The sequence below is a fragment of the Hemiscyllium ocellatum genome, chromosome 42 (genome assembly GCF_020745735.1).
Source record: "Hemiscyllium ocellatum isolate sHemOce1 chromosome 42, sHemOce1.pat.X.cur, whole genome shotgun sequence".
NCBI classification, from domain to species: Eukaryota; Metazoa; Chordata; class Chondrichthyes; order Orectolobiformes; family Hemiscylliidae; genus Hemiscyllium; species Hemiscyllium ocellatum.
The window spans coordinates 19,190,096-19,206,119 of record NC_083442.1 but is presented as its reverse complement, the minus strand read 5'-3'; the positions used below and the strand labels follow the sequence as shown (position 1 = coordinate 19,206,119).

General features: G+C 47.2%; 1 protein-coding gene across 5 annotated transcripts in view; it reads right to left on the bottom strand.

Annotated features, from left to right (window-relative positions):
• Positions 1–16,024, bottom strand: part of LOC132834837 (talin-2) — a 352,031-nt gene that overhangs the window by 252,317 nt on the left and 83,690 nt on the right. For all 5 annotated transcript variants that reach the window (XM_060853908.1, XM_060853912.1, XM_060853909.1 and 2 more), the window contains one exon: positions 695–741. The gene's annotated coding sequence lies outside the window, so the exon portion shown is untranslated. The remainder of the gene's footprint in view (positions 1–694; positions 742–16,024) is intronic.

Genomic DNA, 16,024 nt, shown 5'->3' with positions numbered 1-16,024 from the left:
AGATTCCGAGAGAATGGCAACCCTCAAGAGGAAGTGAGCAAGAGGCCATTGACAGGATAGTCACCAGGAAATCTAAAGGAGAGTTTGGGAAGGAACATCTTGCAACAAATTTGCTGTTGCATGCGAACAACTGAATTAGGAGCAGGAGGAGGCCACTGAGCCCCCTCCAGCCTGCTACACCATTCCATATAATCACAGATGAACAGATTGTAGCCTCAATATTCCCAATGAGCCCATGGACTCCCTGGTTCATCAAGAAACTCACCTCCTTCTGCCTTAAAAATAGTCCATGACTCCGCCTCTACCACCCTCTGTAGACAACCACAGGAAGCGAATATTTTAAATGCATTTAAGAGCGAACTGGAGAAATAGATGAGGGAGAAGCAGATGTAGGATTCTGTTGATCATTATTGAAGAGAAAGATGAGAGGATGCTCAAGTGAAGCCTATATGGGTTGGGCCGAATGGTCTGTTCCTGTGCCGTGCGATTAATCCCAGTTAAAACTGAGGGAAATGATCTAAAGGTGCTTCTCAATGTGGAACATGTGACTGATCATCACTTGTAGGCGCAGGAAAAGAATCGACAAAATCCCTAAAAGCTCTCCACACCAAAGTACTTAGCCAGAAATGGGAATCACAGCATTGCAGACTGAGTATTTAGTGCAAAGGGAGCAGAAACTAGAAATAAATCTCACCTTAAACCTGGGATGTTGATGTTTTGGCTTCTGGTCCAAGTTCACAGCTGAAAAAGATTTCAAGAAAAAGAACAGTGATTAATAATTGCCCCCAAGACAACTCCTGCAACACTCAAACAACCACGAATGGTTTGTGTAAATTTATACAATTGTAGAAGGATATTGTTAAACTTGAAAGGGATCAGAAAAGATTTACAAGGATGTTGCCAGGGTTGGAGGATTTGAGCTTTAGGGAGAGACTGAATAGGCTGGGGCTGTTTTCCCTAGAGCATTGGAGGCTGAAGGGTGACCTTATAGGGGTTTGTAAAATCATGCAGGGCATGGATAGGGTGAATAGACAAGGTCTTTTCCCCAGGGTGGGGGTGTCCAGAACTAGAGTTGAACTGAAGGGTCTGTTTCTATGCTATATATCTCTATTACTCGATGAGTCTAAACAGAGAGAAAGCAAAGGTGCACGTTGACTCGGTTCTGAAAAGATTCTTTCACAGGATACAAGCACACAAGCTATACCAGCACTTATTAAGCTGAACCCATCCCTAATTGCCCCAGAGGGCAGTTAAGAGTCAACCACATTGCGGTGGGTTTGGAGTCACATGTAGGCCAGATCAGGTAAGGACAGTCCCTAAAAGGTGGATGTTTAGATATAGGTTTTATTGTCTCGGGTACAAGAATACAGGATACAAGAGTACAGTGAAAAACGTACAATGTCACCACAACCGGTACCATCTTAGGTACAAAGTACCTCGTTACAAAGCTTAGTTACAGAAATGGAAAAATAAAGAAGTTAAAAAGTTCATCACTACAGCCTTCTTAGCATAAAAGTAGAAAAATAAAGAAACAAAGTTAATAAGTCAAAGGGCCTACAGATGCTTTGAGCTGGACTTTCCCCAAGATGGCTCCCTCTCTCCCCTGAGGCTGGGCTAAGACCTGCCCAGAAACACCAGGCTTCGCTGCTGCTCGCAAGGCCTCAGCTCTGACCACTACATCACTACTGCCACCATTTTACGACAATCAACAATGGTTATGGGGTTCTTGTTGGACTAGTTTTTTTATTAAATGTTTTTCAATTGACCTTATAGGGTTTTAGAAAATCATAAGGGGCATGGATAGGATAAGTGGAGTGGGGGAGTCCAGAACTAGAGGGCATAGGTTTAGGGTGAAAGGGGAAAGATATAAAAGAGACCTAAGGGGCAACTTTTTCATGCAGAGGGTGGTACGTGAATGGAATGAACTGCCAGAGGAAGTGGTGGAGGCTGGTACGGTTACAACATTTAAAAGGCATCTGGGTGGGTACATGAATAGGAAGGGTTTGGAGAGATATGTGCTGGGTGCTGGCAGGTGCAACTAGATTGGGTTGGGATATCTGGTCAGCATGGACGGATTGGACCGAAGGGTCTGTTTCTGTGCTGTACGTCTCTATGACCCTAAACTGCCGTGGTGGAATTTAACTCCCGTCCCCAGGACAGAAACCTGAGGTTCCTGATTACTAGACCATTGACATTGTCCCAGAGTTGGTTGTTGCAATTAATTCAGGGGAAGGATGGAAAAGGGAATGGAGATGAAACAGGAATGGGAGGAGTTTTACAATGAGTTGAAACACTGCCATATCTCAGTTGGGTTGAACAGCCTGCACTTGTGCTGACAATTCTGTTCAAATGGATGCGACACAGCATCCAATCTCCGGACTCAAACAATGGGAACTCTTCAAGTCTGACCATTCAGCAACGGCTCAACAGCTATTTGATGTTCACCTTAAAGTTGGCCATTAATCTTCAGCCCACTCACTCACTCTTACAAATGAGCTCTGCTCACTCAATGACCACTATCTGCATTCCCCCCAGACTGGTCAGAACCTCAGGTTAAATTGATTCCCATCCCCATGGGCCAATGCACTGGGGTGACCCCACCTCAGCTGCAAGAGCACTGAATTATTGCTTGGAAGCAGCCAGTATGACACACCCAGCACTGAGGTACAGCAATCGGCTACCGAATGCTAGACACCCCCAGTGTATTCCGTTCGAAAAGTAAATAGGTGAATTTGTATTTGGAACTGGCTAAAATCTCCTCCCACCACCCACACCGCCAGCAATTAGAGTCATAGAGATGTATAGTATGGAAACAGACCCTTCGGTCCAACCCGTCCATGCAGACCAGATATCCCAACCCAATTTAGTCCCACCTGCCAGCACCCAGCCCATATGCCTTCAAACCCTTCCTATTCATATACTCATCCAAATGCCTCTTAAATGTTGCAAATGTACCAACCTCCACCACATCCTCTGGCAGCTCATTCCATACACGTACCGCCCTCTGCGTGAAAAATTTGCGCCTTAGGTCTCTTTTATATCTTTCCCCTCTCACAGGAAACAGAGTAGGCCATTTGGCCATCCAGAGTCTGCTGTCCCCTGCAGCTATATCACGGCAGCTCTCTTCCACACCATCTCCACTTTCCCACGTCCCTCAACATCAAGAAATCAAGGGCTGGAAGATGGGTGGTAGCACGGACAGAATGGGCTGAATGGACTGCTCCTGGATCTTATACAGTTTCTGACGGCGTTCTTTCGGACCGAGACCAGATATGCGACGGGAAACGGACTGGATCCCTGCCTTCCCGAAAAGAGAAAGGAGGTTTCCTGACTGAGTCCAGTCAGGATTTGACAACAACTAACCCTTAAATCATAGAATCACAGAATCTCCAGCGTGTGGAAACAGGCCATTTGGACCAACAAGTCCATACCGACCCTCCAAAGAGTACCCCACCCATTCCCCTACCACTGTGGGCAATTTCCGATGGCCAATTTCCCTAAACCTGCACATCTTTGGATTGTGGGAGGAAACCCACGCAGACACGGGGAGAACGTGCAAACTCCACACAGACAATCCCCCCAGGCTGGAATCGAACCTGGGTCCCTGGCGCCGCGAGGCAGCAGTGCTAACCACTGCTGACCTTTTCGCAATCGGGAGAGGAACGAGGTGAGAGATTCCTTTGCCTTGTCAGGCCCGACTCTTGCCTCTCCCGCTGAGGGGAGGAGGTGAAGGGCCGCGGGTTGGGAGGCATGTACACTCACGAAAACTCCTCCCCACTGCCCCCACCTTGCCCCCGCCACAATCTCCACCTCCCCGGGAACATCACGAAAGCAGCTTCTTGCTAGCCACGGCTGCACTCTCCTGCCGGTCGCCTTCATTCACTGGCGTGCAGTAATTAGCAATGTAAATCTCCTGGAAACGAGCCAGCACCGATACAGTGGCTCATTCAATCACAAAGGCCATGTCAGCATGTGTCCAGCTCCCACAGTACAGCTCCTTCACAGCCACCCTTTGTAACCATCACTCAAGAGTGTTCAACTGAATGACATCATTCGCCCAGCTCCTGCGAGGAGAACAGGAAGTGAGATCGCCATTGACAAAGTCTTCAATGACAAAGTAAAATGACTCTCCCCTACCGTTACTTTATTTAGTCGGGCCCTTCTGTGAAATCTCAGCTCTTACCCAGAGGTTAAATCCAAAGGGCTGCGTGTAATACAGCCTATCTTTGGTAACACAGCAGTCGAGTCAGGAAACAAATTCCCCAGGGCTCCTTCGACAGCACCTTCCAAACACATGGATGCTAAGGGTTTACAGAGGTTTGTAAAATCCCTGAGGCTGGAGGGTTTGAGTTATAAGGGGAGGCGGGAACCTTTTTTCCTTCAAGTGTGGGAGGCTGAGGGAAGACTTTACAGAGGTTTAGAAAATCACAAGGGAGGTAGATAAGGTTAATAGCAACAGTCCTTTCTCTAGGGTAGGGGAGTCCAAAATAGGTTAAAGGCGAGAGAGGAAAAGATTTAAAAGGCACCTGAGGGGCGACGTTTTCACATGGAGGGTGGTGCATGCATGGAAGAAACTGCTAGGGGTAGAGATGGGTACAATTACAACATGTAAAAGATGTCTGGACAGGTACATGGACAAGAAAGGCTCAAAGGGATAGGGGCCAAGTCCAGGCAAATGGGACTAGTTCAGTTTGGAAACCTGGTCAGCATGGACAGGTTGGGCTGAAGGGTCTGCTTAATAGTTGGCCGGGCGGAGGGGTGGGGGGAAAAAGTTGGTGGATGGATGCACCACCCTGACACCAACTGAAGCCCTTCAAATGGCCAATTGTTGATTTCATTCGAGTCAGTTGCATTTCGATAATCCATATCACAAGAGCAGCCGATCTGGTCAATGCCGTTTTGCTGACTGTGGGATCGTCCTGTGCGTACATCAGCCATGTTTCCTACTCTGCAACAGTGAACAACACTTTGGAAGGGTTTTCATCGACTGACAAGGGGTCGGGGGCCCTTGGAGGTCATGAAAAGTGCAACAGAGAAGATAGTAATCAATTTTGTCGAACGTATGCTCCATTTCAGTAAAGGTGCTCTAGACAGTTCAACACACACTGAGTGAAATTGAAAAATAAACAAGTACGTGAGTTCTTCATGCGTATATCAAATGCAAAATGTACATATCGCCGAGCCAAACAAGAAATTACATTTTAAACAAAATGCAGGGACTCTGACAGCCAAACTGAGAATGCTGGAGAAACTCAGCAGGTCTGGCAGTATCTACGGAGAGAGAAACAGAGTTAACACTGAGTCCATTATGACTCTCTCCAATCAGAAGCTTTGAAGTTTTCCCAGTTCTTTCTCCACAGTCGCTGCCAGACCATCTCAGTTACTCCAGTGCTGGCTGCTATGACTACGCTTGCACTCAGGCCCCTGCTGTTTCGCAGGTTACCCAGATCCCAATGCCATATAGCCTTCACCAGGAAGAGCCATGTGGCATCCCAGCCCCATGGGCAGTTGTCACCTTGTTGACACACTGAAGATACAAGCAATAGGAGGCCATTCAGCCCCTCAGGCTACTGCACCATTCACTGAGATCTGTCAATGTTAGATCTTAATCTAACAGACTGTGGTTTCAACTCCACACTCGCGCTGATTCCCGGTCAATACGACCAGGGGTGATCATTGAGCTCAACATCCCAGCCCTGTCCTTCCCCTATACCCCTTGATCCCTATAGCTACACGATCCGTACCTATGTTATTCCTGAAAACAGTTGTTCTAGCCTCGACTACATTCCAATACTCAATACTCCCTGGGTGAAGAAATTTCTCCTCATCTCAATCCTAGAAGTTTTATCCTTTATCATTAAGCTTGGACCCCTAGTTCTTGACATCCCCGTCAGTGGGATCATCCTTCCTGCATCTAATCTGTCTGGTTCTGTTCGGGTTTCGGAATTTTGAATGAGATCCCTCCTGATTCTTCTAAGCTCCAGCGAATAGAATCCTAACTGACGATATCTCTCCTCATATGTCAGTCCTGCCAACCTAGGAATTCAACTGGTAAACCTCCGCTGTATTCCCTGAAGAGCAAGAGCATCCTTCCTCAGAAAGGCAGACAACAAATCACAAGAGAGTAGCCCCACAATCTTCAGCAATCAGAATTTCAATCAAGGGAGTGGGCATCAGGCGCCTGGGGTAGGCCTGCTTCCATCACTCCCTTCACCCCCTCACCTCTCTCCATGACCTCCAACCACAGAAATAGCCTTCCCGCTCAACATCACCTGACTGCGGCCTGGTTCCTTCCTGATGGTGGGTTACCAAGGCTGTCCTTCCAGCATCAGCCACTGGCATCTCCATGGTGCTGCTGAGCACGGGAGGAGCCAAGCTGATTGGCTGGAAGCTGTCGCTTGGCAGGAATCTCAAGCCTGGGGTCCTGATTCCATGGGAACACATGCTGGCGTCTTCCCCTACTGCCCGAATGTCACGTGGGTTCAACCTGGTTTTTCCCAAAATCAAGGTCCACCGCTTCTCCAGATGCCAACACCACAACACGATCCCACCATTAACCTTGTTCATCGCTGGCACTGTCTGACCTCGCCGCTACTTTCAGCATTTACTCTTCTACTTAAGTCAAACAGAGAATCCCCACCCCCCACCTTGGTTTAACAAGTTGCTAAGAAACAACATCTCAGATACCAGAATCTTTCCCAATAATTTCCTCCGACAACCTCCTCGAAATAGACAGAGGTGGGTACTGCAGATGCTGGAGATTAGAATCAAGAGTAGATTGGTGCTGGAAAAGCACAGCAGGTCAGGCAGCATCCGAGGAGCAGGAAAATCAACGTTTTGGGCAATCCGATGAAGGGCCATGGAATGTCTACTCAAACCCTACGGTTAAAACAAAAGGACAAACGTCCATCTCACCAGCAAGCACAATGAGTCACTGCTTACAGAGACCTGAAGAGACTCAATGGTAGTGTCCCTATCTTTGGGTGAGGAGGTTCAAATTTCTGCTCCAGTGATCCTAGATACAGCACAGAAGAGGCCCATCTGCCCATCCAGTCTGTGCTGACCTGTGTTGCATATCACATTTGAAAAGTCTGCTGATAAAACTATCGGTAAGACAGAGTAGGTTAAATTATGTCATTAATATGTTGAGTCCTGTTCATGGGGAATATTGTGAAATAATTAGTGTAACCCTGATGCTGCCTGGCTTGCTGTGTTTTTCCAGCCTTCTACCTGTCCACCTTCCAGCATCTGCAGTTTTTTTCTTGTCTCTAACCACTTCTAAATGCTGGGCTGGGTCAGGTTCGCTGGTACCATCTCAAGGGTAATGGAAGAAATGTCACCACTTGACTCCGCAAGTGCACAGGAATGCCATTGCGAAAACACTCGACAGCACAAAGCAACAACAGCAGACTGCAGGAATCCAACCCAGATCAACAGACGCTCTGATCCATGGCAACACCTGCCCCGCTCCTCAAGCCCGGAGACAGGTCCACCAAAAATAGGTTTACTCCAACTTGAGAGAAGACTCATTGCCATTTGTTACCTAGCAGAAGGCTGTTTGGCCCATCTTAACGGTACCAGCTCTCAGCTTACACCTCTCCCTTTACTCTCAGTGGCTACCTTAAAATCAATAATTGTTCCCTCTCACTTCGATCAAAACTCTTCACAGTCGTAAGGATTTCCTCCGATGCTTCAATGGTAACACTCTGAACATTTCAGTTTGTCCTCAGAGAGGGAGCTGTTCACCGTCATAACTCAGGGAGCCAGACTGGAAAGGAATGTCATTTATTGCTGAATACTAAATACAGCCACGACTTGTGACATACACAGGCTAATCCCAGGCCGGGACAAAGCTTAATTTTTTATTAAAAACGTACTCGAAAGGGCTCTTCCACACAACTGAATGCTTTCTTCCCCCATCACCAAATCACCAAGACATGTTTTTTGTTTCTTTTACACTATTAACAATCACCAATCACTTGTGTAGGCAATTTAATATTTATACACAAAGCCATTGCAAGGCAAACCATCAGAAGGTGAGGGGGGGTAGGGAAAGGGGGGGGGGGGGGGGGGAGAAGAGGTAGGGAAAGGGGGGAAAGTTGGGAAAGGGGGGGTGGAGAGAAGGGGAGGAGTGGAGAGGGGGAGGTAGGGGCGAGGGGGAGGTAGGGGCAGGGGGAGGTAGGGGCGAGGGGGAGGTAGGGGCGAGGGGGAGGTAGGGGCGAGGGGGAGGTAGGGGCAGGGGGAGCTGGGGAGAGGAGAGGAAAGGGGGAGATGGGAGGTGGGGAAGGTAGGAGTAAGAGAAGAGAAGGTAGGGGGAGGAGAAGGGGAGATAGGGGAGGGAGAGGAATGGGGAAGGGGGGAATAGGGAAGGGAAAGGGGGGAAAAGGGGGAGGGAGAGGGGCAAGTAGGGAAAGGAGCGGTAGGGAGAGGGGGAGGTAGAGAGAGGGGAGGGGGGAGGTGGAAGAGGAGGGGGAGGTGGAGGTGGGGAAGGTGTGGTAGGGAGAGGAATGGAATGAAATCAAAATTTAATTGGAAGGGGAAATAAAGCATTCCACTCCATCCCCCCCAACATACCCAGCTCTCTCTCCAACCCACCTCCCCACCCCCACCCCCCAGCAGTGTCCACCTCTCTCTAAACGCATCGAGAGCACTGATGGACACCCGCGTGCTCCATCTCCAAGGACACCTGGGATCAAACATAACCATGGAACAGGAGCAGGCAGATGTGATGCCGCCCCCCCACCCCCAGAACACAGCCAGCCAGGTAGCATCAGGAGGTAAAGAAGAGTTATACCCAAAATGCTGCCTTCTCCACCTCCTGATGCTGCCTGGCTTGCTGTGCTCTTCCAGCCTCCTGCCTGTCTACTTTGGATTCCAGTATCTGCAGTTCTTTTTGTCTCTAACCAAGGGTGCTCACACTTTAGCTAGACCAGGTAACGTTCCTTCCCTCAAATACATGAGTGAACTGGACAGGTTTCTCCTGACAATTGACAATGGATTCATCATTAGACTCCTAATTCCAGATTTTTATTGAATTCCAATTTCACCATGTGCCATGGCATGGTTCAAACCCAGGTTCCCAGAACATTATCTGGGTGTCTGGATTAACAGTCCAGCGATGATACCATGATAATGCTAATGTTAATGTCAACCTCTCTCTGCACCTCCTCAGCAGTTGTATCCTGCACTCGGCTCTGTTACCCTGATGCATTTGTATAACACAGTAAGACAGGGCGGCACAGTGGTTAGCGCTGCTGCCTCACAGCACCAGGGCCCTGGATTCGATTCCATCCTCGGGTGACTGTCTGTGTGGAGTTTGCACATTCTCCCCGTGTCTGTGTGGGTTTCCTCTCACAGTCCAAAGGTGTGCAGGTCAGGTGAATTGGCCAGGCTAAATTGCCCCATAGTGTTCAGGGGATGTGTAGGTTAGGTGCATTAGGCAGGGTAAATGTGGAGTAATAGGATAGGGGAATGGATCTGGGTGGGAATACTCTTTGGAGAAGGTAAAAACAATGACTGCAGATGCTGGAAACCAGATTCTGGATCAGTGGTGCTGGAAGAGCACAGCAGTTCAGGCAGCATCCAACGAGCAGCGAAATCGACGTTTCGGGCAAAAGCCCTTCATCTTTATTCCTGATGAAGGGCTTTTGCCCGAAACGTCGATTTCGCTGCTCGTTGGATGCTGCCTGAACTGCTGTGCTCTTCCAGCACCACTGCTCCATACTCTTTGGAGAGTCAGTGTGAACTTGTTGGGCCAAATGACCTGTTTCCACACTGAAGGGATTCTATGAATACATTTCACTATACCTCAGTACACGTGACAATAATAAAATCAAAATGGAGTTAGCTTGGATGGGCATTCTGGTCGGCACAGACTGATTTTAGACAAATGGGCCTGACTCATTTTGTAGGCCTCTACAACTCTGAATCAAATCACGAGGCCTTTGTTCGGAGGACAGTGGGCAGAGATTTACTTTGCAGCAGCCCACTCAGCACTGGTAGTAAGCGATGCCAACATTGCTTGTGCTAAATGGAGGAAGTGTTCCAATTCCGATCAGTAACAACAAGCAAGGGGCACATCCGTTGCAGTAAATTAACAGCAAAGAAAAAGGCTCAGGGCGGCACAGTGGCTCAGTGGTTAGCACTGCTGCTTCACAGCACCAGGGTCCTGGGTTCGATTCCAGCCTCGGGTGACTGTCTGTGTGGAGTTTGCACATTCTCCCAGTGTCTGCGTGGGCACCCTCCGTGTGCTCTGGTTTCCTCCCACAGTCCAAAGACCTGCAGGTCAGGTGAATTGGCCATGCTAAATTGCCCATAGTTTTAGGCGCACTAGTCAGAGGGAAATGGGTCTGGGTGGGTTACTCTACAGAGGGTCGGTGTGGACTGGTTGGGCCGAAGGGCCTGTTTCCACACTGTATGGAAACTAATCAAATAAATTTCTAACGAAGGGTGCATCACCGATGCTAAATAATCTGAAATAAAAGGAAGCCTCAAGAGACACATAACCTGCAAATCAAAACTCGCTTCAATTCAAAAGTTAGCTGCAGGAAGCCGGGCTGTTTCCAAGACACTGGAGATTAATCGTTGCCAATGGGCTGGGGGAATGCCAGGATGAGCTGGGAATCTTGCTGCTCACTGCCCTCTCCCAGGCACAAACTGACAGGACCAACTGCGATCTCTGGCTCACAGCCAAACAGAAAGGCTTCTTTATCCACTATCCCTCCCTCCCCCACCGTCCAAGTGCTCCAGATTGCTGAATGTTTTAGATTCTGCCAGAGCTAAAGGGCAGTGGCTGAAACTTTAGGGGCGAGTTGGGGGGGGAGGTGGGGGAAGAAGAGTCAGCTGTAGTGGGAAGAAAAATCCTTTAATTCCTCAGAGATGGCCAAATGTTCAAGTATCTTGAGGAATGCCCATTTTTCCCCCCTGCAGCTTCCTATCTGTCATTAAAATGTCGAGACTCTTCTCATAACGATGACAGGACAACGAGCGCTGGTGGGGCAGGGAGGTGCTATCTGATATCCACTGACTGGCAAAATTGATGGCACTGCTCCTGATGATTTAACGTGAGCTCTTTTTATGGCAGACGTGGAGCGCTTCCCTCATCCGACTACCTGTCCAATAAAAATAGCAAGACTTCCGATGACATACCGGCCAAAAGGGACAGGCCAGAGCAGCGGTGGTGGGACCCCACGCCAATTCCAAAAATAACTCTGCTCCACACAGAGCCCGGACTGTGGCCAGCAACACCAGAACTGAGGCAGAGTGTGGAGTCAGAAACACACCACAATGTGCTGGAGAAACTCAGCAGGTCTGGCAGCATCTGTGGAGAGCAAGAAACCAATCTAACGTCGCGAGTCCAGTCCCACTCGTCTTCCGAACATTCTCTCATGTTCCATCTCCGTTTACTTCATGGGTTTTCTATCTCAGTTCCCTGAGGCTGGAAGGCTTGAGTTATAAGGAAAGACCACACATATTGGGGACCTGGACTCGAAACCCGCCACAGCAGATGGTGGAATTTAAGTTCAATAAAAATCTGGAATGAATGATGACCATGAATCCATTGCCAATTGTTGGAAAGCCCCATCTGGGTCACTCATGTTCTTTAGGGAAAGAGACTGTCATCCTTATCTGGTCTGGCCTACATGTGACTCCAGACCCACAGGTATGTGGTTGGCTCCCTCTGGGCAATTAGGGATGGGCAATAAATGCTGGTCTACCCAGTGACACCCACATCCTGTGAATGAATAAATGATAAAAAATATTCATTGAGCCAAACAGTGCAGAAAAGGCCCTTTGGCCCATCAAGTCTGCACTGTCAAAACTACCACAAAAGGTGCACTAACCCCAGTTCCCTGCACTTGCTCCATATCCTTGAATGTTATGATCTTTCAAGTGCTTGTCCAAATATCTTTTGAAAGGTTGTTATGTTTCCAGCCTCCATGACCTTCTTGGGCAGCGTATTCTAGATTCCAACCACCCGCTGTGAAACAAAAATTTCCTCAAATTTACCCATCTCCTGATCCTTGCCCTAAAGCTATGCCCTCTTGTGACTGACCCCTCAACCAAGAGGAACAGCTGCTCTCTATTGCCCCTGTCCATACCCTTCATAATCTTAGACACCTCAGTCATGTCACCACCCCCCCTCAGTCTTTTCTGCTCTAAAGAAAACAATCCAACCATAACTTGCCTCTCCTTTTAGCTCAGTCTCTCCATCCCAGGCAACACCTGGTGAACTTCCTCTGTATCTCCTCTACTGTTATCCCATCCTTCCTGTAGTGAGGAGACCAGAACTGCACACATTATCCAGCTGTGGCCTAACCAACACTCTGTGCAATGCCAACATTACTTCCTTGCTCTTATACTCTATGCCATGACTTATGAAAGCAAGTGTCCCAAATGCCGCCTTAACTATCCTATTCGCATGTTCTGCTGACTTCAGCGATTTGTGAATAATAATCCCTCTGTTCCTCTAAGGTATCCAGGTCCTGCAATTCATTAAATATCCCCTCACCGTGCTGAGATACTTGTATCATCGATAGCCATGGGTGAGGTGCCAGAGAACTGCAGGTTGGCTAACATGGTGCCATTATTTAAGAAAAGCTGTAAGGAAAAGTGAGAGTCAAAAGGCACACGATAGCAGGTTATAGCCCAACAAGTTTATTTGAAATTCTTTGATCCAGACCTTCAGAGCATCCTATCATTGCCAGTCAGGTAATTCTCAATTCAGTTCAAAACAGCCAGAGGTGAACAATTCAGAGATCTGACAGGAGTAATGAAAACCATAAAGGCAGAACCAACAGGGAGGGAAACTGTTGCCATTTGTCAAAGCATCAAGAACAAGACGGCATGGATTGAAAATAATTGGTCAAAGAAGTAAAAACAATTGGAGAAAAAATATTTTTGTGCAGCAGGTTTTAAGGATCCGGAAAGTACAGCCTGTGAGAGTGCATAGGGAACACATTTCTATTTGAAACACAGTTTGACTATCATTTCACAAAGACATAATATGTAGGGTCACGGGCAGAAAGCAGGGGAATGGGACTCCTGAAAGTATTCATTTGGACAGCTAGCATAGCAATGATAGCAGTATGGCCTTTTTCTGTGCTACAGTAATTCTACAGTCTGTGAATAAAAGCACAGGCAGTGATCATTCCCATTGATTTTATGTCAGTGTGTAACAATCCAACCCAATTTTTCATTAAAGTTTCCATAAAGCTCTGATAATGTGCTCTGCTTGAATATTCGTTCACTCTGTAGAAACAGGTCAATTTTCTCAAGTTCAGGGAGTTACGCCATGTTGCCAAGAGCAACGCTGGCCTTGAATCCATCTTGTGGCCCAAGAATAATCTGCATTTGCTAGCCCTGCTAGACGAAGATCAGCACCCAATAATTTTAAGCAGATCAATACATCGCGGTGATGCTCAATTCTTTTTAATTATTCATCACTGGTTAGATCAACATTCATTGCCCTAATTTTCCCAGAGGACAGTTAAGTTAACCACAATGCTAAGGGGCTGGAGCCATACGTAGGTCAGACCAGACAGTTTTCCACAGTAAAGGACATGCATGACCAGGTGGGTTTTTCCAACAATCGACAATAGGTTCATGATCAGCAGTGGAGATTTTTATTGAATTTAAATTCCACCATCTGCCGTGACAGGATTAAACCCAGGTCACCGGAACATCACCTTGGTCACTGGATTAAAAAAGACAAGGGATCATCCAACTAGGCCTTGCCCAGATTCTGTCGCACTCACTTCAAACCTCATTGACCACAACCTTTGAAAACAGATGTGTCGATGCTTCAAGAAGGGATAAGATAAAAGCTTGGAACTGAGAACAATCAGCTCCCTCCAAACCCAAGTCATTTTATTCCCAACTGAAATAAAAGAATTCACAGCAATCTATCTGACTAACAATTAACACAAGCACCAACTAACAGGTATATCCAACTCAATACTCCTTCCAGGGTGAGACACAAGGGGAATAGATGAATTTTAAAGGGTAAGAATTAGGTCTCACATCAGGAGACTACATAGGAGACAAAAATTGCCAATTATGGAGATTTGAATAAAATGAGCCACTGCAGGTTTGTTCTAGAAAGAAGTTAACTAGTACCTTTTCAAAAAATCCCAATCGACGATATAGAGTGTGGTGCTGGAAGAAAATCACAGCAGGTCAGGCAGCAACCGAGGAGCGGGAGAATCAACATTTCAGGAATGTTCTTGATGAAGGGCTTATGCCCGAAACGTCTATTCTCCCGCTCCTCAGATGCTGCCTGACCTGCTATGCTTTTCCAGCAACACACTCTCGACTCTGATCTCTAGCATCTGCAGTCCTCACTTTCTCCCAATCTATGATATAGCCAATAAATACTTTTTTTTGAAGTGTTGTTTGAAGAGTGGTGCGCACTTTGTGGAATCTGACAACCAGTTTGCACGCTGCTACTTCCCACACAGTGATGTGATAAAGAGCAGGCCAGTTTCGGTGCTAAGTTTTAATTCCTCACAGGGACGTGAGTATTGCCAGTATTTGTCGCCCATCACTAACTAAATGCGCTGGGCCATTTTTGAGGGCAGGATTCAAAGGAACAAAAATTGTAGGATTAGGTTTTTAAGACATTTTTTTCCCTCCTTTCAGTGAAGCACACAGGAAGTGCTCTCCAAAGCGATCTACCAAGCCCAAACAATGAACTGCGTGTATAGGAGGTCTGAGATACTGGGGTCGCAGGAGGGGGGCTTGGTGGATCTGGTGGCATCTGTGGAGAGAGAGAGAGAGAGAGAGAGAGAGACAAAGATAACATTTCAAGTCCAGTGGCCCTTCTTCAGAACTTGGAGGAGGTATGTTCTGGGGAATGGAAAGAAGGCTCAAGCCGCAGTCTCTCTCTCTCTCCACACAGATATTGCCAGGCCTGCTAGGTTTCTCCAGCAATTCTTGTTTTCTCGTTTGTTTATAATCGAACAACGTTTAGTGCTTTTGAGAATTAGAGGAAAGTGACTTATTTTTGGGATAACTACATCGGTTACGACTTTAATTTCTCAAATCTGCACATATTGGGAGAAGTATTGGACAGTGGCTTGCACAGGAGTCCATGGGGGAAGCTGCTCCCAACTGTAAAAGAAAACAAAAATGAGAAGGCAAAGTAATGTGCAAATAAAGTAAATGTAATTATATCATGCTACAGCTTGTACAAGACATTGGTTAGGCCACTTTTGGAATACTGAGTACAATTCTGGTCAGGTCAGGCAGCATCCGAGGAGCAGAAGAATCGACATTTCGGGCATAAAGTGAGGACTGCAGATCAGAGTCAAAACGTGTGGCACTGGAAATGTCGATTCTCCTGCGTTTCGGATGCTGCCTGACCTGCTGCGCTTCCCCAGCACCACACTCTCGACTCTGATCTCCAGCATCTGCGGTCCTCATTTTTTTTCGACAATTCTGGTCACCCTACTTTAGGAAGTTAAAATTCACACATGATTACTTTAGAGAGGATATTATTAAATTGGAAAGGGTGCAGAAATGATTTACAAGGGTGTCGTCAGGACTGGAGGGTTTGAGCTCGCAGGAGAGGCTGGATAGGCTGGGATTTTTTTCCCTGGAGTGTAGGAGACTGAGGAGTGAAAAGAACATGAGGGGACTAGATAAGGTGCATAGCAAAGGTCTTTTACCTTGGTGGGGAAGTAGAGGGCACATGATCAAGGTGAAAGGGGAAAGATTTAAAACGGACAACTTTTTCACACGGAGTGTTGGGTATATATGGAATAAACTGTCACAGGACATTGTAGAGGCAGGTACAGATACAAGATTTAAAAGACATTTGGATTAGTACATCAACTTTTTTAGGTTAGATTCCCTACAGTATGGAAACAGGTCCTTCGGCCCAACAAGTCCACACCGACCCTCTGAAGAGTAACCCACCCAGACCCATTCCCTTACCCTATATTTACCCCTGACTAACACTATGGGCAGTTTAGCATGGCCAATTCACCTGACCTGACATCTTTGGACTGTGGGAGGAGGAAAC